Source organism: Hylobates moloch, unplaced genomic scaffold (assembly GCF_009828535.3).
Source record: "Hylobates moloch isolate HMO894 unplaced genomic scaffold, HMol_V3 SCAFFOLD_2, whole genome shotgun sequence".
Lineage (NCBI taxonomy): Eukaryota > Metazoa > Chordata > Mammalia > Primates > Hylobatidae > Hylobates > Hylobates moloch.
This window is the reverse complement of record NW_026652277.1, coordinates 107,527,012-107,550,321: the sequence shown is the minus strand read 5'-3', so window position 1 is coordinate 107,550,321 and position 23,310 is coordinate 107,527,012. Positions and strand designations below refer to the sequence as shown.

Here is a 23,310-nt window from a genome sequence, read left to right as displayed (position 1 = left end):
AAAAAAAAAAGTCTCTCTTCACTAACTTATCTGGCATCCTCTAATCTGCCAGTAAAACCCAATGAATGATGCTTATGGCCACTGAACTGTGGCCACTTGGGGCTATGAAATTATTAGCAAGCCTGCACCTGCATACTTCTGCTCCCACCAATTGAGATATATGCTTATGTAGTGGAGGGTGTATGTCTGCTGCCTGAATCCTGAAAGACAGGAGGTGAGCCAAGGCCATGGTGACAGCCTGAAGAGCAAGTACCCCTGAGAACCCAAACATCCCGGCGAGTATCTGAGAATCTACCAAGAAAAACAGTCTCATGGCTTAAATACAGTAGGCTATGAGCCAGAAAGTTAGCTTAAAAACAGTTTACAGACAAAGGGCAGCATGGATCTCTAAAGCTGTCCTGCTGCCATCCAGGAGTGCCTTGTAATAAATAAACTTATTAGTCCTAATAAATGTATCTATTCGCCAAGCTGGACTTGTCTGAGTCATTCTTTGGTCTCCTGGCTCCCTCTTAGTTTGGGGGAAGATTTTCTATATACGATTCTGGGTTTTTCTCAAAGCTTACCAATGTGCATTTATTGTCAAATCCAATTATGCCCAAATTTTCCTATTTTTCTAAATCACAGTATGATGAAAGATCACAATACCAAAGGGAGTTATTTTCTAGTGAAAACTAGGCAGAATGCTATGGAAAGATAGGTAGCAAAACACACACACACACACACAGACACACACACACAGACACACACACACACCTCTGCATGTCAAATCAAGTGAAGACAAAATGATTCAAAGTACTAGGGGAGTAAATCTAGTCTATACTCAGATCAATTAAAAAGTATCTAAGTTTTTTTTTTTTTTTTTTTTAAGACAGAGTCTCCCTCTGTCACCCAGGCTGGAGTGCAGTGGCATGATCACAGCTCACTGCAACCTCCCTGGGCTCAAGCAAGGACAAAACAAAAACTGAAAATCATGGGCAATGTCTTACGGGTGTAGTTTACACAAGAAAGACGTCAACACTCTCATCATTGGATTCATACTCAAAGAAAAGATCATGGTTCTACCACAAGAGATAAATAAAATCAAAGTGTATTATCTTTTTTTTCTCCATTCCTCACATTCCTCAATCTAACATTTGTTTCACTTATTCATTTGATTAACTGTTATAAAATAGCCTGCACAATTACAAAAAGCACAAATAACACAATCACATTTGGTAAATAACACAACTGACTCTTTGCAAAGCAAAATTCAACTCGTGAAATCAGATACTCAGAGGTTTCCTAATGAGAAATCTACTATTAGTAGCTGTAAGCGGGCACATGGAGAGGGGAGCATTAGTCATGAGGTGTCCTCTCAGAATAATGGAGAATCTAATGATTTGGTTAAAGAGATCAAACAGATCAAAGCTTTCCCTGCACTATTATTTCATACCGTTTTAGTTTATACTACTGGCAGGTATTACTTTAAAAAAAAAAAAAAAGGTGTGGTAACTCACACCTGTAATCTCAGCACTTTGAGAGGCTGAGGTGGAAGGGACTGCTTGATCCTAGGAGTTTGAGACCAGCCTGGGCAACATGGCAAAACCACATCAAGACAAAAAAAAAAATACAAACGGGCTGGGCACGGTGGCTCATGCCTGTAATCCCAGCACTTTGGGGGGCAGAGGTGGGCGGATCACGAGGTCAAGAGTTTGAGACCAGCCTGGCCAACATGGTGAAACCCTGTCTCTACTAAGAATACAAAAATAAGCCCGGCGTGGGGGGCGTGCCTGTAATCCCAACTACTCGGGAGGCTGAGGCAAGAAAATCACTTGAGCCCGGGAGGTGGAGGTTGCAGTGAGCTGAGATTGCGCCACTGCAAGCCAGCCTGGGCGACTGAGCAAGACTCTGTCTTAAAAAACAAACAAAAAACCTCACACCTGTAATCCCAGCACTTTGGGAGGTCAAGGTGGTAGGTTCACTTGAGCCCAGGAGTTCGAGACCAGCCTGGGCAACATAGAGAGACCCCATCTTTACTTAAACAAAATAAATTTTTTTAAAAAGTAGCCAGGCATGGTGGTTCACACCTATAGTACTATCTACTCTAGTAGCTGAGATGGGAGGATCAATTGAGCCTGTGAGGTGGAGGCTACAGTGAGCTGTGATCATGCCACTGTACTCCAGCCAGGGCAACAGAGTGAGACACCGTGTCTCAAAAATAATAATTAGAAAAAGAGAAAGACTTGACCTAGTAAGTTAAACCTGGAAATAAATATAAATCTAAGAGACCTGGTAATCCTGGGTCTCTTTTTTTTTTTAAAAACAACTAGTCAAGGGGGGAAAGAGTAGAACAAGAAGTTTGATCTGTAACTGATTGTGAACAGCCAACTGAGAAAACACTACTTTCGGACCAGCTAATCATGGATCTTTTGCCCCCATCTGTCTTAAATTTTTCTCCAAATTTTTTGTCAGACCATTATCTCCACATCTTAATTCTAGGTCCCCATCACCAAAGGTATTTTTTAAAAGATTATTTATAAATTTAAGAAGTGGCTGCTCATTTCTTAATTGTATCACATGATGCATTAATAGTCCTTCAAAATTTCTGAGAACATATACAGTAATATAGAGAAGTCATCAAAAGAAGTTATGTGTGTGTGGTTTCTCACTGTGTACACATGAAAAAGTTAAAGGTTCTTAGCTTCCTAGGCTGCAGGAAAAGGAAAAAAGTAGTTAAAGGGACTATGACAGTTATGCCTCTCAATTCAAAATCCATCCTTCTGTGATAATGGATCTAGGCCTTGTAGCTATTTCTCCTTTGCTAACTGGCACAAGGTTAAACCTTATCAGCAGAATGGTGGAGGAACACTGGAAGAGGAAGGGGGATTCTTTCCCTAGTTTCAGTGCATCTGGCTAGCAAAGCTCCTACAGAGCCTGCTGTCTCCAGCATTCAGTTCCTGCAGGACGGTTTTCCACAGGCTCACTTCCTGTACATCAGGTTCCTATTATGATTGGCTCCTGCAGAATACGGCTTCCTCCTGCTAGGTTCACGGAGAGGGCAGCTTCTCCAACTCACAGATCCTTTAGCACCCAGGAGCTTCCCCATACACCTCCTCTGGCAGATTTACAACAGAGTAAGACACTTAGCAATGTCTCCACCATCCAGCTGACCCCAGCAATGCTCTTTCCATGAGGTCTGGATCCCATCCTTAGAGTGAAGGAACACAGCTCTTCTTTGGATGATCTATCAAAACCCTACAGGTCATAGCTGCTCCCTATATCTTATATTCGTATATTTTTCAGTTATTCTTTAACTATTACTTGACAATTACTAGTTACTTCAATCCTGTCAATAATTCTTTTTTTTTTGAGACGGAGTCTCACTCTGTCGCCCAGACTGGCGTGCAGTGGCGCAATCTCGGCTCACTGCAAGCTCCGCCTCCTGGTTTCACGCCATTCTCCTGCCTCAGCGTCCCGAGTAGCTGGGACTACAGGCGACCGCCACCACGCTCGGCTAATTTTTTGTATTTTTAGTAGAGACGGGGTTTCACAGCGTTAGCCAGGATGGTCTCGATCTCCTGACCTCGTGATCCACCCGCCTCGGCCTCCCAAAGTGCTGGGGTTACAGACGTGAGCCACTGTGCCTGGTCTTTTTTTGTGTGTGTGGGACGGAGTCTCGCTCAGCCGCCCAGGCTGGAGTGCAGTGGAGGGATCTCGGCTCACTGCAAACACCGTCTCCCCGGTTCAAGCGATTCTCCCGTCTCAGCCTCCCGAGTAGCTGGGATTACAGGCACCCGCCATCATGCCTGGCTAATTTTTGTATTTTAGTAGAGACAGGGTTTCACCACGTTGGCTAGGCTGATCTTAAACTTCTGACCTCAAGTGATCCACCCGCCCTGGCCTCCCAAAGTGCTAGGATTACAGGCCTGAGCCACGGAACCCAACCAGTAATTCTTTATACTAAACTTTCCCTTTCAAATTACTATGTGGTTTTTGTCTATTGACTGGACCCTGACTGATATAGATAAGTAGGTCACAATAGGCCAGGCGCAGTGGCTCATGCCTGTAATCCCAGCACTTTGGGATGCAGGGAGGCGGGTGGATTGCTTGAGGTCAGGAGTTCGAGACCAGCCTGACCAACACAGTGAAACCTCCTCTCTACTAAAAATACAAAAATTAGCTGGGCGTGGTGGTGGGTGCCAATAAAGCCAGCTATTCTAGAGGCTGAGGCAGGAGACTCACTTGCACCCAGGAGGCAGAGGTTGCAGTTAGCCGAGATGGCACCACTGCACTCCAGCTTGGGCAGCAGAGCGATTCTGTCTCAAAAAAAAAAAAAAAATTATTACAATAGAGATAAGCAGTTAAAGAAATTTAAGGATACAGCTCTGAATACAAAATTGACAGGTTTGATCTGATAATTTTATAACCCTGCATACCACAATTAAAAGAACTTACACTAGTTTTAAGCACATTTATAAAAATTGTCTATGTATCAAGCCGCAGTGCAAGTTTCCACAAATATCAAAGAAATGTTTCCATCTAGCCCAATAAAATTCAAAGTTAACAATGCACTTTCAAATTTCCCTGTTCATTTGGAAATTAATAAACATAGGTCAAAGAACAAATACTAATGGAAACTGGGAAAAAGTACAGAACTGAATGACAATGAATACAATACAGAAAATGTATGGGATAAAACCAAAATAGTACTTTTAAAGGCAAAGTTACAGTACTAAATGTATAGGAAGAAAGGACAAAATATTAATGAGGCCATCAGTCACCTCAAGAAGTTAGAAAAAGAACAAAGTAAACCCAAAGAAATAAAAATATAACCAGCAAAAACTGACAAAAATAAACAAGCACTAGAAAGATCAATAAAAATAAATGTTGGCTCTGTCAAAAGAGAAATAAGCATATCTATGACAAAACTAATCAAGAAAAAGAAAGAAGGCACAAACACCAAAAATTTTAAAACAGTTAGGCTGGGCACAGTGGCTCGTGCTTGTTATCCCAGCACTTTGGGAGGGTGAGGCAGGAGGATCACTTGAGTCCAGTTCAAGACCAGCCTGGGCAACATAATGAGACTCTGTCTCTAAAAAAAATAATAATAATAATGAAAGGTTAATCTGTTCCAGACAACAGAAAAAAACTATTTGCGAATAAGCAAATAATTTTTTGAGGCGAATACAACCTTAATTTCAAAACTGGTTGGGCTGGGCACGGTGGCTCAAGCCTGTAATCCCAGCACTTTGGGAGGCTGAGGCAGGCGGATCATGAGGTCAGGAGATCAAGGCCATCCTGGCTAACACGGTGAAACCCCTTCTCTACTAAAAATACAAAAAAATTAGCTGGGTGTGGCAGCGGGCACCTGTAGTCCCAGCTACTCTGGAGGCTGAGGCAGAAGAATGGCGTGAACCTGGGAGGCCAAGGTTGCAGTGAGTTGAGATCGCGCCACTGCACGCCAGCCTGGGCGACACAGCGAGACTCTGTCTCAAAAAAAAAAAACAAAAAACAAACAAAAAAACTGGTCAAGAATAGGGCAAAACAAAAAAACTACAAGACCAGACAACTACAAGCCAATCTTTCTTATGAACATAAACAGAAATAGCCTTAAAAAAAAAAAAAAAATCGGCCTGTCATCCCAGCACTTTTGGAGGCCAAGGTGGGTGGATTGCTTGACGTCAGGAATTCGAGACCAGCCTGGTTAACATGGTGAAACCCCATCTCTATTAAAAACACAAAAATTAGGTGGGCATGGTAGCACACACCTGTTATCTCAGCTACTCAGGAGGCTGAGGCAGGAGAGTAGCTTGAACCTGGGAGATGGAGGTTGCAGCGAGCCAAGATTGCACCACTCTCCAGCCTGGGCAACAGAGCGAGACTCTGTCACACACACAAACAACAAAAAAAAAAAAAAAAAAAAATCAACCAACTGAATCCAGCAAGATATTAAACGAAAAAGCACTACAGACAAGTGAGATTTATCCCAAAAATGTGAGGATGTCTAACATTAAAAAACCAATTAGTGGGCCGGGCACAGTGGCTTACGCCTGTAATCCCAGCACTTTGGGAGGCTGAGGCAGGCAGATCATGAGGTCAGGAGATTGAGACCGTCCATCCTGGCTAACATGGTGAAACCCCGTCTCTACTAAAAATACAAAAACAAAATTAGCCGGGTGTGGTGGGCGCCTGTAGTTCCAGCTACTTGGGAGGCTCAGGTGGGAGAATGGCATGAACCTGGGAGGTGGAGGTTGCAGTGAGCTGAGACTGTGCCACTGCGCCCCAACCTGGGTGACAGAGGGAGACTCTGTCTCAAACAAACAAAAACAAACAAAAAAACAATTAGTGGCCAAGTATGGTAGCTCATGCCTAAATCCCAGCACTTTGGGAAGCCTAGGCAGGCGGACAGATTTGAGGTCAGGAGTTCAAGACCAGTCTGGCTAACATGGTAAAACCCTGTCTCTACTAAAAATAAAAAAAATTAGCCGGGTATGCTGACACACACCAGTAATATCAGCTACTTATGAGGCTCAGGCACAAGAATTGCTTGAGCGTGGGGAAGGCAGAGGTTGAAGTGAGCTGAGATTGTCACACTGCACTCCAGCCTGGGCAACAGAGCAAGACTGTCTCAAAAAAAAAAAAAAAAAAAATTAGTGGCTGGATGCCAGGGCGCAGTGGTTCACACCTGTAATCCCAGCACTTTGTGGGCCCAGCACTTTGTGGGGAGGCTGAGGTGGGTGGATCACTTCAGGCCAGGAGTTCGAGACCAGCCTGGGCAACATGGCAAAATCCCATCTCCACAAAAAATACAAAAATTAGCCAGGCGTGGTGACACACTCCTATAGTCCCAATCATACTTGGGAGGCTGAGGTGGGAGGATTGCTTAAGCACAACCAGGAAGCAGAGATTGCTGTGAGCCAAGATCAAGTCACTGCACTCCAGCTTGAGTGACAGAATGACACCCTGTCTCAAAACAGACAAACAAATGCTAACATTATTAAACACATTCCTGTAGGTACAAACTCACCAAGTCCAAAACAAGAGATCATCTTTCCATCCATATCTGCTCACCTCCTGATTTCTCTAATTTTTTGGAGTAGCACTAACATTCCCTAACAGACTACTGATCTAGATCCTACCTCTGAAATATTTCTCCCATTTATTCCCATTCTTGCCATTTCGATTTGTTTCAGGACCCCACTATAGCAATCTAATTATTTCCCCACTCCAAATACATGCTACGCACAACTACTGGGTTAGTTCTACCGCAATCCTGCTCAAAAACTTTCCATTACTTCCCAATTTTTAATAAATAAAGTACAAATTCCTTATCCCAACTGGGCACAGTGGCTCATGCCTATAATCCCAGCACTTTGGGAGGCCAAGGCAGGCAGATTACGAGGTGAAGAGATCGAGACCATCCTCGCCAACACGGTGAAACCCCACCTCTATTAAAAATACAAAAAAATTAGCTGGGCATGGTGGTGCATGTCTGTAGTCCCAACTACTCGGGAGGCTGAGGCAGGAGAATTGCTTGAGCCCGGGAGGCGGGGGTTGCAATGAGCCGAGGTTGTGCCACAGAGCGAGACTCCATTTAAAAAAAAAAAAAAAGACTTCCTTATCCTGATACAGACTGACACCTACCATTCTAGCTCCATTATTCACTATCTCAAGGTTTCCAAAATCCCAAGGTTCAATTAAATTAGGCTCATGTTTGCAAACACTTCTTGACACAATCTCCCCACATCTGTTCCCCACCACATCTATCTATAAGTTCACAATCAAGTATGGGTGTGAACACCTACAGAATAGAACATGGGAAGGCAAGATCAGAATGTGAGAATAAAGTTTAGAAAGTCACAGGCCCTGAGGTTGCAGTGAGCCAAGATCGTGCCACTGCACTCCAGCCTGGGTGACAGTGAGACTCTCTCAAAAAAAAAATAAAGGTCAGGGGATGTATTATGTGATTAAGATACTTGGATTCCATCCAGAAGGGAATGGGGGAACCAGTGAAGGTTTTTAAAGCAGGGAAATATAATGATAAAATCTGCATCTTAAATGTTTACTCTGGCAAGAGTCTGGAAAATATGAGTGGGAAGGGAGATAGAAAAGACTACCAAAACAAGGCAGAAGACAACGAGGTGTCACTGTAAGTTCTTAGTAGTGGAAATAAAAATAAGAAACAGATCTTGGCTGGGCACAGTGGTTCATGCCTGTAATCCCAACATTCTGGGAGGCTGAGGCAGGAGGACTGCTTGTGCCCAGGAGTTCAAGACCAGCCTGGGCAACACAGTGAGACTCTGTATCTAGAGAAAAAAGAAAAGTTAGCTGGGTGTGGTGGCACACGCTTCCGGAGGCTGCAGTGAGCTGTGATTGCACCGCTGCACTCCAGCCTGGGTCGAAGAGCGAGACTGTCTCAAAACAAAACAAAACCAAAAAACCCACAAAACACTAAAAACAGATCTGAGAGGTAGTCAACAAGATTTAATGGAAAGTGTATTCAAATGGACAGTCTTCCCCCATTTCAAATTGTTCTTCAAACCTCAGCATGAGTTGTCTTTTAAAAATGCAAACATGATCGTGTTCCCAACTCTACTTAAACCCTTCAGTGCTTAGGCTGGATGTGGTGGCTCACGCCTGTAATCCTAGCACTTTGGGCGGCTGAGGCGGGCAATCACCTGAGGTCAGGAGATCACCTGAGGTCAGGAGTTTGAGACCAGCCTACGTCATCTCTACTAAAAATACAAAAATTAGCCAGGCATGGTGGCGCATGCCTGTAATCCCAGCTACCTGGAAGGCTGAGGCAGGAGAATTTCTGGAAGCTGGGAGGGGGAGGCTGCAGTTAGTCGAGATCGTGCCACTGCACTCCAGTCTGGGGGACAGAAGGAGACTTCGTCTCAAAAAACAAACAAACAAACAAAAAAAAACCCTTCAGTGCTTCCTGCTGATTTCAGGATAAAAAACAAATTTTGAGGCCAGGCGCAGTGGCTCACGCCTGTAATCCCAGCACTTTGGAAAGCTGAGGCGGGCAGATCACCTTTGTTCAGGAGTTCGAGACCAGCCTGGCCAACATGGTGAAATGCCATCTCTACTAAAAATACAAAAATTGGCCAGACATGGTGGTGCACACCTGTAATCCCAGCTACTTGGGAGGGTGAGGCAGGAGAATCACTCTCCCCTGAAAGGAGGAGGTTGCAGTAAGCCGAGATCATGTCACTGAACTCCAGCCTGGGCGACAAAGAGAGACTCCGTCTCAAAAAAAAAAAAAGGAAATATACACTTTTTTTTTGAGACAGTCTCACTCTGTCGCCCAGGCTGGAGTGCAGTGGCACAATCTCTGCTCACTGCAACCTCTGCCCTCCGAGTTCAAGCGATTCTGCTGCCTCAACCTCCTGAGTAGCTGGGATTACAGGCGCCTGCTGCTGCGCCCAGCTAATTTTTTGTATTTTTAGTAGAGACAGGGTTTCACCATCTTGGCCAGGCTGGTCTTGAACTCCTGACCTCATGATCCACCCACCTTGGCCTCCCAAAGTGCTGGGATCACAGGCGTGCGCTACTGCACCTGGCCCTATATATACACTTTTAATGTGTAACTTTTGTATGCTGAGTGGTACTTTTTTTTTTTTTTTTTTTTGCTTTTGAGGGAATTAATAAGGTATAACTAATTGTGTCTTAACTTTTGAAAGAAATTTTTAGATGGAGGCAACTGGGATGTTTGTGATAATAGATAAGAAAGACACCATTGACCTGTAGTTAAATTGGTTTGAAGTGCAGATATTCATTATTGAATTACTCCTGTTTTCTCATACTTTGGAAAAGACACCTGAACAATAAATGAATCCTGGATAGTGTACTCTACTTCAAACAATGAAGTGACATTAATACTTGCCTGCAGGAGATGCATATTACAGGAGAGAACCCTTAGACTATGTCAGGCCACACTATGAACCTCCCCCCACCTGCCTTTTTTCTCCTTTGTGTTTCTGTTACCGTACTAACATTGTGGATTAATGATATTGAAATTCTGCATAAGATGAACAGGACAAACTATTTATAAATCGAAAAAAAAAAAGAAAAAAAAAGAACCACAGGGCTTCTGCAGGGAATATTCTTTCCTCAATATTCTACTTTCACTTAGCTCTTCATTGATATTTTGCTTAAGTCATTTTGAGTCTCCCCTCACCCTCTCTTCCCCCTAAGTCAGGCCCTCTGTTATATACTCTTACCCCATTGTGTCCTTTCCCTACGTGACCTCTTCTTGAAGTTCATGATTCCATTTTTGTGGGATTCCTGGAGAAATGTCCATCTCACCCAATGGACCACCCAATGGTTCTCCATAAAGACTAGGACCATCTCTGTTCTGTTCCCCAGCTCTCACTGTATCCCCAGCTCTCACTGTATCCCCAGCTCTCAGCAGGCCTAGCAGAATGGCAAGTAATAAAAGAATATCTGCTGAATTAATGAAATTCCCAATTTGTTAAAGACGATTCTCATGTTTCTAGCTTTGGAGGATAGTCATGCTTTAACTGCAATGGACAACCAGTGAAGTCATGTTGAGTTATCTGTAGGATATCCAGATAAAGATGTCTAACAGCGGCTGGGGTTGCTGGCTCATGTCTGTAATCCCAGCACTTTGGGAGGCTGAAGCAGGCGGATCGCGAGGTCAGGAGTTCAAGACCAGCCTGACCAACATGGTGAAACCCCGTCTCTACTAAAAATACAAAAAAAATTAGCTGGGCGTGGTGGTGCGCACCTGTAATCCCACACTCAGGAGGCTGAGACAGGAGACTCACTTGAACCTGGGAAGTGGAGGTTGCAGTGAGCCGAGATCGTGCCATTGCACTCCAGCCTGGGCAACAGGGCAAGACTCCATCTCAAAAAGAAAAGAAAAAAAAAAAAGGCCAGGCGTGGTGGCTCACACCTATAATCCCAGCACTTTGGGAGGCCGAGGCTGGTGGATCACCTGAGTTCAGGAGTTTGAGACCAGCCTGGCCAACATGGTGAAACCCCATCTCCACTAAAAATACAAAAATTGGCTGGGCGTGGTGGCGTGCGCCTGTAATCCCAGCTACTCCGGAGGCTGAGACCAGAAGAATCACTTGAACCTGGGAGACAGAGGTTGCAGTGAGCTCAGATAGCGCCACTGCACTCCAGCCTGGGCAACAGAGCAAGACTCCGTCTAGGGGAAAAAAAAACAAAAAACAAAAAGATGTCTAACAGCTGGAAATGTCGTACAGAAAAGGCATGGTAGGTATTATGATTTGGGACTCATTAGCACCTTAGTGATAGGTGAGATTACACACTTGAAATCACATAGGCCAGTGATTCTCCTGGAAGGAGAGGAAGGAGGAAGAAAAATGTATCAGAATCTCTTGGAAAATGAGTCTTTTTCACTTTTCCTCACTTTCTCCCATTTGAAGATCTCGATATATGAGAGTTGCTACCGATAGAAGTGATGCACCTGTGAAAGAGTAGAGGCAAAATTTTCAAAGTTCAGAACTATCATGCTGAAAAAGAGTTTGTATTGGGAGGCCGAGGCAGGCGGATCACCTGAGGTCAGGAGTTCAAGACCAGCCCGGCCAACATGGTGAAACCTCATCTATACTAAAAATACAAAAATTAGCCAGACATGGTGGCACACACTTGTAATCCCAGCTACTGGGGAGGGTGAGGCAGGAGAATCACTTGAACCTGGGAGGCGGAGGCTGCAGTGATCTGAGATCGTGCCACTGCAACTCCAGCCTGGGCGACAGAGTAAGACTCTGTCTAAAAAAAAAATGTTTGGCTGGGCACGGTGGCTCAAGCCTGTAATCCCAGCACTTTCGGAGGCCGAGGCGGGCGGATCACGAGGTCAGGAGATCGAGACCATCCTGGCTAACACAGTGAAACCCCGTCTCTACTAAAAATACAAAAAATTAGCCAGGCGTGGTGGCAGGCACCTGTAGTCCCAGCTACTCAGGAGGCTGAGAGGCAGGAGGATGACATGAACCCAGGAGGCGGAGCTTGCAGTGAGCGGAGATCGCACCACTGCACTGCAGCCTGGGGAACAAAGCGAGACTGTTTCAAAAAAAAAAAAAAAGTTTGTAAGCAGATTTACTCATACATAATCTTTTCTGGAATAATTCCAATGGATTCAGATGTGAAAGCAAAGTAGACAGGGGAAGGATCACATAGCCTTTCGTTATAGGCAGTCTGAAGGAAGTTTTCTTTTTAAAATTGAGAGAATGTGGCCGGGCGGGGTGGCTCACACTTGTAATCCCAGTACTTTGGGAGGCTGAGGGCAGTCTGATCACTTGAGCCCAGGAGTTCGAGACCAGCCTTGGAAACATGGCAAAACCCAGTCTCTACAAAATACAAAAATTAGCCAGGCATGCTGGTGCACACCTGTAGTCCCAGCTACTTGGAAGGCTGAGGTGGGAGGATTGCTTGAGCCCAGGAGGTCAAACCTGTAGTAAGCCGAGATCTTGCCATTGCACTCCAGCCTGGGCTATAGTCTCAAAAAAAAAAGGAAAAAAGAAAAAGAAAAAGAAAAATCACTACAAAACTGAGAATGTGTCCTTAATGTAGACACTAAAAGATAAAAAATAAAATTTAGAAAAAAACACAAGCATTTGTAGAGAAAAACAGGAAAAAGCCAGAGGAGACAGTGTATTTTTACACTCATGGGAAAGGCTAATACAGCAAGACCCCAGAAGAAGATGTAAAGGGCAAATACTAACAAAATCTGTCATATACAGCACATTTACTATGTTCCAGGCACTAACCTAAATGGTCTAAATACCTTATTCACTTAGTTTAAATCCTCCCCAGAGTTCTATGAGGTCCATATTATTCTTTTTCCCATTTTACAGATGAAGAAAACACAGACGATCAAGAAATTTGCACAAGGCAACCAGCTGGTAAGTGGCAGAGCTGAAATTAGACCCCAGGTCTGTCTGTAAAGCAAGATGGCCAAAATCAAGAATATTCAATACAATATAAGTGTTTTTGGAAAGAAGGCCATCTCTTGTAAAACGGGACGCAAGGAAAAGATAATTGGAGGGCATAGTGGGGATAGGAAGGGAGATGGGAGAATCCCTGCCATGAAAGCCTCTGTCCCCCTCCAGTCAAAGAGGCGCCGAGGGAGATAGGGGGAAGGGCTTTGAGGAGAGGCGAAAGGTTTGCTGCTGGAGGTGTGGAGAATGAAAAAAGACCAAGGAAGAGTCGAAGAGTCAAAGACAACTTGATGCCTGAAGCACAAATGCTCAGCTCCTGCGAATTCTACATTCACATCTGAGTTAGGGCCTACTATGTGCTAGGGATGAATCTAGGCGCTGCAGAAATGAAAATAAACTTATTTAGGCATGTTGGTTTGATGCCTAAATAAGCATTTCAGAAACAATCAACATCAATGATCACCTGACACTCCAGGAAACCCATTTCTCCAAAGAACTCCATCCGAAAGATTTTAAGAGTATATTCCAAGGAGAGACTGGATGGGGGGGGGAGGGGCAGGACGAGCAGCCGAAGGGACAATTCCCGGGCGCGCCCACCCACAGTCCCCGCCCAGACCCTCTCGAGGGACCACAGAGGGACGCAGGGTTTACGCCCTGAAGCTGCACCGGGGGCGGAGGGAACGTGGCTACCTGCGGAGCCAGACGTCAGGCGCGGCCCTTCCCCGACCTACTTGGCCGCTCCAGATGGACTCCCTCCGATTCTCTGGTTTCCCAGGGGCAGCCGACCTCCACTCGGGGGACTACCGCGCCATGCAGCCTCTTCCTTAGCAGTCCCTCACGGACCGTGCCCCTACAACTTACCCGCCCTGCCCGGCCCAAGACAACTCGGTTCCTTTCTGCCCACCGAGGTCTCCCTGGCATCTCCACCAATACCAGAGCGCAATCAGGGTACGGAGGCGGGACTGAGTGTCTAAGGCCAATCATATCAGACGCAAAGCACGTCGCAGCGCCCACAACTAGTTCCCGCCTTTGGAAGGTTAAAAAAAAAAAACACGGTTGGCGCCAAACTCCAGTAATCTTCCCAGGGCTTTAAGAGAAAGGGGCGGGGTGTAAGGTGGCGGGGAAGGCGACGGGGCGGGACTTCAATACGGAAGGGGCTGACCTGAGTGGAGGTAGGGGCGTGGCCTGAGAGAAGCTTTTTAGTGAAAGAGACAGGAAGCCTTGAGAGGTCTGTCATTTATTTAATACTTTATCTTAAAATTCTGCTGTCAGCTGCGTGCTAAACAAAGTGCTGGGCTCGATTACGATGAATAAATTTGTTCCCTGCCCTCAGACGCGTTCCTGCGTGATAGGCAGACAAACAACTTAGCTTCGGATGTTGGGAGCCTTAAGGAGGGGATACTAGTCTAGCGGGGCGGGAGAGAGAAGAGCTTTTTAGAGGGTGGAATACCTGACTTGTCTTACAGAACCTGTAGGAATGGGGGGTGTCGGTAGGTCTAGCCTCAGGAGCTCAGCCTGAGCATTGATAGGTGCGAAAATAAGGCCACCTTCCTCGGCCACTTATAGTCTGCCTATATTCATCCCTACCCATTTCCTCTTGTTTGTCCACTTAGCTTTTTTTTTTTCTTTTTGCTTTCAGAGTATCGCTTTGTCGCTCAGGCTGGAGCGCAGTGGCGCGATCTCGGCCTCCTGCAACCTCCACCTCCAAGGCTCGAGAGATCCTCCCACCTCTGCCTCCAGAGTAGCTGGTGAGAGGTGACAACGTGCTGGCAGTCCTCACAGCCGTCGCTCGCTCTCGGCGCCTCCTCTGCCTGGGCTCCCACTTTGGTGGCACTTGAGGAGCCCTTCAGCCCACCGCTGCACTGTGGGAGCCCCTTTCTGGGCTGGCCAAGGCCAGAGCCGGCTCCCTCAGCTTGCAGAGAGGTGTGGAGGGAGAGGTGCGAGCGGGAACCGGGGCTGCGTGCAGCGCTTGCGGGCCAGCTGGAGTTCCGGGTGGGCGTGGGCTTGGCGGGCCCCGCACTCAGAGCAGCCGGCTGGCCCTGCCGGCCCCGGACAATGAGGGGCTTAGCACCCGGGCCAGCAGCTGCAGAGGGTGTACTGGGTCCCCCAGCAGTGCCAGCCTACTGGCACTGTGCTCAATTTCTCACCGGGCCTTAGCTGCCTTCCCGCGGGGGCAGGGCTCGGGACCTGCAGCCCGCCATGCCTAAGCCTCCCACACCCTCCATGGGCTCCTGTGTGGCCTGAGCCTCCCCAACGAACACCACCCCGTGCTCCATGGCGCCCAGTCCCATCGACCACCCAAGGGCTGAGGAGTGCGGGCGCATGGCACCGGGACTGGCAGGCAGCTCCACCTGCAGCCCCGGTGCGGGATCCACTGGGTGAAGCCAGCTGGGCTCCTGAGTCTGGTGGGGATGTGGAGAACCTTTATGTCTAGCTCCGGGATTGTAAATACACCAATCGGCACTCTGTATCTAGCTCAAGGTTTGTAAACACACCAATCAGCACCCTGCGTCTAGCTCAGGGTTTGTGAATACACCAATTGACACTTTGTATCTAGCTGCTCTGGTGGGGCCTTGGAGAACCTTTATATCTAGCTCAGGGATTGTAAATACACCAATCGGCACTCTGTTTCTAGCTCAAGGTTTGTGAACACACCAATCAGCACCCTGTGTCTAGCTCAGGGTTTGTGAGTGCACCAATTGATGCTGTGTCTAGCTGCTCTGGTGGGGCCTTGGAGAACCTTTATATCTAGCTCAGGGATTGTAAATACACCAATCGAAACTCTGTATCTAGCTCAAGGTTTGTAAACACACCAATCAGCACCCTGTGTCTAGTTCAGGGTTTGTGAATGCACCAATTGACACTCTGTATCTAGCTGCTCTGGTGGGGCCTTGGAGAACCTTTGTGTCAATACTCTGTATCTAACTGATCTGATGGGGACGTGGAGAACTTTTATGTCTAGCTCAGGGATTGTAAATGCACCAATCAGCGCCCTGTCAAAACAGACCACTCGGCTCTACCAATCAGCAGACATGGGTGGGGCCAGATAAGAGAATAAAAGCAGGCTGCCCGAGCCAGCAGTGGCAACTCCTTCCAACTCGGATCCCCTTCCACACTATGGAAGCTTTGTTCTTTCGCTCTTTGTAATAAATCTTGCTACTGCTCACTCTTTGGGTCCACACTGCTTTTATGAGCTGTAACACTCACTGCGAAGGTCTGTAGCTTCACTCCTGAAGCCAGCGAGCCCACGAGCCCACCGGGAGGAACGAACAACTCCAGACGCACTGCCTTAAGAGCTGTAACATTCACCACGAAGGTCTGTGGCTTCACTCCTGAGCCAGCGAGACCACAAACCCACCGGAAGGAAGAAACTCCGAACACATCCGAACATCAGAAGGAACGAACAACTCCAGACACGCCACTCTAAGAGCTGTAACACTCACTGTGAGGGTCCGCGGCTTCATTCTTGAAGTCAGTGAGACCAAGAACCCACCAATTCCAGACACACTGGGACGACAGACACGAGTGACCACCACCCCTGGCTGTTTTGGTTTTGTTTCTGAGATGGAGTTTCACTCTTGTTGCCCAGGCTGGAGTGCAATGGCGCGATCTCGACTCACTACAACCTGTGCCTCCGGGGTTCAAGTTATTCTCCTGCCTCAGCCTCCCGAATAGCTGGGATTGCAGGCACGTGTTACCACGCCCAGCTAATTTTTGTATTTTTACTAGAGACAGGGTTTCGCCATGTTGACCAGGCTGGTCTTGAACTCCTGTCCTCAGGTGATCTGCCCAGCTTGGCCTCCCAAAGTGCTGGGATTAAAGGCGTGAGCCACCCACACCTGGCCACCCCTGGCTAATTTTTTAAATTTTTTGTAGAGATGGGGTCTTGCTGTGTTGCCCAGGCTGGTCACGAACTCCTGGTCTCAAACAATCCTCCCACCTCAGTCTCCCAAAGTGCTGGGATTACAGGTGTGAGTCACTGCGCCTGACCCCATTTAGTCTTAACTGCCATATCAACCAATTTATTTTTATTTTTATTCTTTTTTTTTTTTTGAAACGGAGTTTCGCTCTTGTTGCCCAGGCTGGAGTGCAGTGGCGTGATCTCAGCTCACTGCAACCTCCGCCTCCCGGGTTCATGCGATTTTCCTGCCTCAGCCTCCCAAATAGCTGGGATTACAGGGGGCTGGCTAATTTTTTGTATTTTTAGTAGAGATGGGGTTTCGCCATCTCGGGCAGGCTGGTCTCTCAAACTCCTGACCTCAGGTGATCTGCCCGCCTCGGCCTTCCAAAGTGCTGGGATTACAGGCATGAGCCACCGTGCCTGGCTTTATTTTTATTCTTATTTTTTTAAAGACAAGGTCTCAGTCTGTTGTCCTAGCTGGAGTGCAATGGTGTGATCATAGCTTACTGCATCCTCAAATTCCTAGGCTCAAGCAATCCTCCTACCTCAGCCTCCCAGGTAGCTGGGACCACAGGCACACAACACCACACTTGCCTTTCTTTCTTTCGTTTTTTTTTGTTTGTTTGTTTTTTGTTTTTTTTTTTAATATAGACAGGGTCTTGCCATGTTGTTGCCCAGGCTGGTCTCCAACTCTTGACCTCAAGCAATCCTCTGACCTCTGCCTTCCAAAGTGCTAGTATTACAGGTATGAGCCACTCCACCTAACTTATGTATTTTTATTTGCACATATGCATGGCTTTTTAAAAATTAATTAATTAATTAACTTTTTTTTTTTTTGAGTTGGAGTTCCATTCTTGTTGCCCAGGCTGGAGTGCAATGGGGCGGTCTCAGCTCACTGCAACCTCCACCTCCCAGGTTTACGTGATTCTCCTGCCTCAGCCTCCCAAGTAGCTGGGATTACAGGCACCTGCCGCCACGCCTGGCTAAGTTTTTTGTATTTTTAGTAGAGATGGGGTTTCACCATGTTGGCCAGGCTGGTCTCAAACTCCTGACCTCAGGTATTCCGCCCTCCTCGGCCTCCCAAAATGCTGGGATTACAGGCGTGAGCCACTGCGTCTGACCGGCTTTAATTTTTTTAATAAGAGCTTTACTGGGATATAATTTACATAGTATATAATTCACCCAAATAGGTTGGGTGTGGGAGGGTGTTAGCTACACAGTCTGCCTTTGTCAGCCAGTCTGGAGTGCAATAGCACAATCGTAGTTCACTGTAACCTTGAACTCCTGGGCTCAAGAGATCCTCATGCCTGGGCCTCCCAAGGTACTGGAATTACAGATGTGAGCCACAGTGCCTGGCCCCAATTAAACTGTTGAGTTTTCAGCACCATAAGACAGGGTGAGAAAAAGAAAAACGAAATTAATTAATTAATTTTTGAGTTTGTATTTTTATAACCTTTCACTTTTGAACCATGTAACTGTTTCACATATTCAAAGACTGAGTTAAATCAGAAAGAAAAAAATCCTAAAATGGAAAATTATTTGAAAAAGTTAAACTGTAAAAAGAGAGAAATGTAACCATAGAGAAAATAATTCCTTGAAGGGACTTTTAAACATAGTGCTCTAATTATTGTGAGACAAAGTAAAAAGGGTAAGAAGCCATTTTGCTCATTTCTGCTTGCCATCTAATTTCACAAAGCCCCTGACTCTGTGAGGAAGTGCAGCTCTCTGGAAAGATGCTTTGAAGGCAAACCAGGATAGAGCACACGGCCCCCAACATCTCTTGCCTGAGCACTATATTCCTTAAAGGAGGAATATGGACGTGCGCGGTGGCTCACGCCTGTAATCCCAGCACTTTGGGAGGCTGAGGAGGGCGGATCACGAGGTCAGGAGATCGAGACCATCCTGGCTAACACGGTGAAACCCCGTCTCTACTAAAAAATGCAAAAAATTAGCTGGGCATGATGGCAGGTGCCTCTAGTCCCAGCTACTAGGGAGGCTGAGGCAGGAGAATGGCGTGAACCCGGGAGGGGGAGCTTGCAGTGAGCCGAGGTCGCATCACTGCACTCCAGCCTGGGGAACAAAGCAAGACTCCGTCTCAAAAAAAAAAAAAAAAAAAGGAAAGGAGGAATATAGTGCCTTTCCCTACACATGAGATAATGTCTGATAGGATTAGTGATTATGCCTCTGAAATCTAAAACTAGATGTACTCCTGCACTGAAACTTTCTTGTGATTTTGCACATACTGAACCTCCACCACAGGTATATAAACAGTGGGCTGAAATACTGTGCTGCAGCAGTCTGACAGAACTCTGAAGGACAGACCCTGGGCTGTAGACCTCAGTCTATAGTCCTCGGTAAGACTAGACTGAATAAAACTAACATTTTTTTTTTGAGATGGAGTCTGCCTCTGTGCCCAGGCTGGAGTGCAGTACCATGATCTCAGCTCACTGCAATGTCTGCCTCCCGGGTTGAAGCAATTCTCATGCCTCAGCCTCTTCAGTAGCTAGGATTACAGGCGTGCACCAATATGCCCAGCTAATTTTTGTATTTTTAGTGGAGACTAAAATACAACACGGTGAAACTCTGTCTCTACTAAAAATACAAAATTTGCCGGGCGTGGTGACGCATGCCTGTAATCCCAGGTACTTGGGAGGCTGAGGCTTAAAACATAAACTTTCTCAGTGGATTTATTGACACAGATAACAGTCTGTTAAGTGAAAAAAGTTGTCTTGGAGTAGCTCTCTTTCTGGTACAGATAGCTTTACTAACAGAAATTTCCTCTGTGAGTATAAATTTCCTTTACAAAAGGGTAAGTTTATACTTTATTTTAGGCAATTGGGGAGGTAAAGAGGTTTTACTGAGTTGGCTGGTTCTGATTTTTCTTTACTTCAAAATAATATGTCAAAATGGTCTGTTTCGGGGTTGCACGTTCTGAACCTCTTTAACGTAATCAACAAGCAAAGGTTTCTTACAGTTCTGGAGGCTGGGAGATCCAAGATCAAGGAGCCAGCAGATTTACTGTCTGGTGAGGGCTCCCTTCCTGGTTTGTAGATGGCCACCTTCTTAGTGTATCCTCCCATGGCAGAGCGAGAAGGGACTCTAGTCTTTCCCTCCCATTATAAGGGCAGTAATCCTATTATGAGGACTGTATCCTCAAAATCTCATCTAAATCTAATTACCTCCAAAAGGTCTCACTTCCAAATACCATCACACTGGGGTATTAAGACTTCAACTTATGAATTTTGGAGGTTCACAAACATTTAAATCATTTTGCCGTTTCTTATAATTCACAGTTTCCCCTCCCATACTTTTTTCTTAAAATTTATGTCTTGAAAAACCTGAGTTTTTGATCTGTAGAATCTTTCACAGTCTGAGTTTTTCTGATTATAAATTCATGGTGCAGCTTCACATATTCTATCCTCTTCATTTTAAAAAATCGACAGTTGGGGCTCATGCCTATAATCCCAGCACTTTGGGAGGCCGAAGCTGGTGGATCACTTGAGGCAAGGAGTTTGAGACCAGCCTGGTCCAACATGGTGAAACTCTGTCGCTACTAAAAATACAAAAATTAGCCAGGTGTGGTGGTGGAAGCCTATAATCCCAGCTACTTGGGAGGCTGAGGCAGGAGAATCGCTTGAACCCAGGAGTTGGAGGTCACAGTGAGCTGAGATTGCGCCACTGTACTTCCAGGCTAGGTGACAGAGCGAGACTCCATCCCCCCCCCCAAAAAAAAATTGACAGCTGGATCAGAAGTTTGATCCTTTTGGTAAGACTGTAGGTAGCATTATGTTCTTTCATCAAGAGCCATCTAAAGTCTGTTTTTTTTGCCCCTTTAGCTATGTTAGCAGCCATTGATACTTAATGCCGAGATTAATGGATTAACTGGGAGTTGCAAAATAGTGGTATTCTGATTTTGTCAATTTATTTTTTTTTGAGACAGTCTCGCTTTGTTCCCCAGGCTGCAGTGCAGTGGTGCGATCTCTGCTCACTGCAAGCTCCGCCTACCAGATTCACGCTATTCTCCTGCCTCAGCCTCCCGAGTAGCAGGGACCACAGGTGCCCACCACCATGCCCGGCTAATTTTTTGTATTTTTAGTAGAGACCAGGTTTCACTGTGTTAGCCAGGATGGTCTAGATCTCCTGACCTCGTGATCCGCCCGCCTCAGCCTCCCAAAGTGCTGGGATTACAAGCGTGAGCCACCGCACCAGCAATTCTTTTTCAAATTAGGTGGACTATTCTCAGGAAGAGACACTTGTCATCATCTTCTATTTAGTTATCCAGTGGTACAATTCACATATGAGAGGCAGGATACATTTTTAAATTTCTCCCTTTATCAGCTTTCAAGATTGACTTCTTACTCTCCAAAGGCAACAGATTTTTTAAATTATTAGTATATATTAATGGGTTTTGATTCATTATAATCAAAACCTAATAGGTTTTGATTCATTATAATTGCTATCTTTATTAAAGCTCAGATTGTATCATCTTTGGTCAATGGTAGCATCTACAAGTTGATACCCAAGTTCTTTTTACATGACACTCATAATTTTTTTCAAAAATATTAATTTTCAGAGGTCACTAATGGCTGTTGGGTGGGCATCGCCAGCAGAGAAAGTAGCGTTAAGACTTAAGACAATTTAACACATTTAAGACCAGGCATGGTGGCTCATGCCTATAATCCCAGCACTTTGGGAGGCCAAGGCTGGAGGATTGTTTGAGCCCAGGAGTGGGAGACCAGACTGGGCAACATACGGAGACCTTGTCTATTAAAAAAAAAAAAGAAAAGGCCGGGCGCGGTGGCTCACGCTTGTAATCCCAGCACTTTGGGAGGCTGAGGCGGGCGGATCACGAGGTCAGGAGATCGAGACCACAGTGAAACCCCGTCTCTACTAAAAATACAAAAAAATTAGCTGGGCTTGGTGGCGGGCGCCTGTAGTCCCAGCTACTCTGGAGGCTGAGGCAGGAGAATGGCGTGAACCCGGGAGGCGGAGCTTGCAGTGAGCCGAGATTGGGCCACTGCACTCCAGCCTGGGCGACAGAGCGAGACTCCGTCTCCCTACATAAAAAGTAAAAAAAAAGAAGAGCTGGGTGTGGTGGTGCATGCCTGTAATCCCTGCACTTTGGGAGGCCGAGGCGGGCGGATTACTTGAAGTCAGGAGTTTGAGACCAGCCTGGCCAACGTGGTGAAACCCTGTCTCTACTAAAAAATACGAAAAATTAGAGGGGTGTGGTGGTGCACGCCTGTAATCCCAGCTACTCCAGAGACTCCAGAGGATGAGGCAGGAGAATTGCTTGAACCCAGGAGGAAGAGGTTGCAGTAAGCCAAGATCACACCACTTCACTCCACCTTGGGTGACAGAGTGAGACTCTATCTCAAAAAAAAAAAAAAATTTGGATGTGGTAGCAGATTCCTGTAGTCCTAGCTACTCAGGAAGATTGCTTGGGCCCAGGGGTTCAAGGTTACATTGAGCTATGATTGCACCAGTACACTCTAGCCTGGGTGAGAGAGTAAGACCCTGTTTCTAAAATATATACATATTTTTATATCAGACAGGTAATATGCTGAGGTCATAACATGGTTTAAGGGGGGCACGTATTACACATGTGTGTGAAAACCCAATCATCATGCTTATGAACTACAAAAGGATCAAAGATACTATTTTTTTAGTGCAAAATTTCAAACATACACAAAAGTAAAAGAAGAGTACAATAGGCTGGGCGTGGTGGCTTACCTCTGTAATCCCAGCACTTTGGGAGGTCAAGGCGGGTGGATTACCTGAGGTCAGGAGTTCGAGACAAGCCTGGCCAACGTAGTGAAACCCTGTCTCTACTTAAGATACAAAAGAAAAAATTAGCCGGGTGTGTGGTGGCGCATGCCTGTAGTCCCAGCTACTCGGGAGGTTGAGGCAGAATAGCTTGAACTTGGGAGGTGGAGGTTGCAGTGAGCTGAGATTGTGTCACTGCACTCTAGTCTGGGTGACAAAGCGAGACTCTGTCTCAAAAAAAAGAAAGAAGAGAAAAGAAGAATACAATAAACTCCTATTACCCAATATCTGGTTTCAATAATTACTAATACACTGTCAACCTTATTTCATCTATACTACATATGCTCTATTCCTTCCTTATCATCATCATTTTTATTATTATTATTATTTTTTTTTTATTTTTTTTATTTTTTTTTTGAGACGGAGTCTCGCTCTGTCACCCAGGCTGGAGTGCAGTGGTGCGATCTCGGCTCACTGCAAGCTCCGCCTCCCGGGTTCACACCATTCTCCTGCCTCAGCCTCTCCGAGTAGCTGGGACTACAGGCGCCCGCCACCATGCCCGGCTAATTTTTTTTTTTTTTGATTTTTAGTAGAGATGGGGTTTCACCGTGGTCTCGATCTCCTGACCTCGTGATCCAGCCGCCTCGGCCTCCCAAAGTGCTGGGATTACAAGTGTGAGCCACCGCGCCCGGCCTTTTTTTATTATTTTGAGACAGAATCTCCTTCTGT

At 46.0% G+C, this 23,310-nt stretch overlaps 1 protein-coding gene and 1 non-coding gene across 8 annotated transcripts in view; both read right to left on the bottom strand.

Moving 5' to 3' along the window:
- The window catches only part of CASP8AP2 (caspase 8 associated protein 2), a 66,951-nt gene that overhangs the window by 37,542 nt on the left and 6,099 nt on the right, over positions 1 to 23,310 (bottom strand). Inside the window, exon 1 of one of the 7 annotated variants that reach the window (XR_009212423.1) lies at positions 13,776 to 13,833. The exons of 1 other annotated variant lie outside the window; for it this stretch is intronic. The gene's annotated coding sequence lies outside the window, so the exon portion shown is untranslated. Of the gene's footprint in view, positions 1 to 13,604; positions 13,834 to 23,310 lie in introns of those variants that run through there. 5 more of the 7 variants (XR_009212422.1, XR_004248341.2, XM_032155357.1 and 2 more) reach the window with 5 other exon arrangements.
- On the bottom strand, positions 22,361 to 22,464 carry LOC116477762 (small nucleolar RNA U13). Its single transcript, XR_004250633.1, has one exon. It is a non-coding gene; the product is annotated as a small nucleolar RNA U13 (small nucleolar RNA).